This window comes from Penaeus monodon, chromosome 29, assembly GCF_015228065.2.
Source record: "Penaeus monodon isolate SGIC_2016 chromosome 29, NSTDA_Pmon_1, whole genome shotgun sequence".
In the NCBI taxonomy this organism is placed as follows: domain Eukaryota; kingdom Metazoa; phylum Arthropoda; class Malacostraca; order Decapoda; family Penaeidae; genus Penaeus; species Penaeus monodon.
This window is the reverse complement of record NC_051414.1, coordinates 30,933,165-30,935,079: the sequence shown is the minus strand read 5'-3', so window position 1 is coordinate 30,935,079 and position 1,915 is coordinate 30,933,165. Positions and strand designations below refer to the sequence as shown.

The following is a 1,915-nucleotide window of genomic DNA, read 5'->3' as shown; positions in this document are numbered from 1 at the left end:
CATAATAAAGATAAAAGAAAAATAATCCTTATTTAACATTCATTAAGAGCACAAACTTTCATAATCATCTTAGCATAATAATATGTGACTTATATAAAAATACATGCTGAGTATCATTCTTATATTTAGAGTAGCCAGAGCAGTTAAATTGGAGCATTTAAGTATCCGACACCAAGCTTTTTACAACCAACTTAAGCTTCTGTAGGTGTTAGTATATTTACATACTAGAAAATATAGAAGCGACTCTCACCATCCCAAATGGTATATCTAAATACATGTACTTATTTTCTACAAACAATATACCTTATTTTCTAAAAAGATTACATTGCTTAATTTTGTAATTTCTGCCATGACAACCACTAAGTATTGTATATTTGCTGAAATAAACATACAACTGCATCATAGAACTACAACTTCTATAGCACCAACCATTGTAATAGCCTTAAAACATAATAATTTATAAGACCTATAAACTAGCATTGCATACTGCTGAAGAAATAGATGAAAGAAAACACACTTTTCTTATGGCTAACAATTTTAAAGCTTATATCAATGAAGATTTCTTAAACTAACACCTACTCATGTCATCATACTATTCACCAACTGTATAGCGACACAATATGTGGATGACAGTAATAAAGAAATTCACACTCATGCTCTTACACTTGACAGATGAGAAAGTACACTGTTTTTTTATCAAGGCAAACTTGCAATTGACAGGTTCGTGATGATTGGCTGGATGAAACTTGTCGAAGTGCAGCATCACATGTCCACATGTCAATATATCTACCTAGCCTGCATAAATATAAATATGTCTAGCCTACCTGAAAAAGCCAATCATCATGAATTTACTAAATACACCTTTACCCAATTGAGAAAGGGAAAAAAGAGGAAAAAAAATAGTATACATAATTCTATCTTTGCTGAGAAACTATCAAAGAATATCTCTATTTCTCAAAGGATCATTAATACATCTTATCTTTTTTTTTTTTTTGCTTTCTATCATTCAGTCCAATCTTTAGGCAAGAGACAAATCTATTGTATGATACCAATTCAAAGACCATAAATATTCTAACCTATATCTTCTACACAAACTGCTGCTTTATATATGACGGACATATATATCTTTTACAATGTCAATCTTCTGCAATATCAGAAAACTGCAATTACTTTTGCTTAAGAGTTTAGCAAGTCAAATGTAGAAAATGATGTATTTCATGGCAAAAGACAGACATAGTCATATTAGTTATATAAATATATCTAATATTTGCAAGAATCATTATAAAACACATAGGACAGGTATAAAAATGATGTATACATACCCCCTAGATACATATAATTCCATCTTCCTCAAAATCATAAATGAAAAAAAATCTACTACATACATGATTTTCATAATCTAACTAAAGGATACTTGTTCTATCTTTACTTCATAAATCTTACTACTATTTCTCTTCCTGCAACTGAAACACATTCTAAAAACTGACAACATTTTACATGACCCATTCCCAATAGTGTCTACGGAAGAGTAAGTATTATGCATTTAAGTTCTTGAAAGAGATCTTGAAATTCATTGTCTATACCCTGATTGCATTTCCTGAATATTGTGATAATGACATATGTAAATTAATGCATGACATATCATGTACATCAGTGCAAGAAATACCAAATAGGTCAATGCATGATATATCAAACTTGATATGACATACTTATGACATACTAATTAGGTAATTATGTGACATATGAAATCAATCAATGCATGACATACTATGTATGTCAGAGTATGAAAGCTCAAGAAATCAATGCATAACAATAAATTGTGTCAAGATAGAAAGAGGAAAAAAAGTAAAATGTACAGCATTTACAGTTATCATAACTAAATGCATATTTACAAAAAAAAAAGGATATGTGTATG

General features: G+C 29.6%; 1 protein-coding gene across 1 annotated transcript in view; it reads right to left on the bottom strand.

The window, feature by feature from the left end:
• The window catches only part of LOC119592143, a gene marked incomplete in the record, with an annotated part of 95,275 nt that overhangs the window by 40,694 nt on the left and 52,666 nt on the right, over positions 1-1,915 (bottom strand).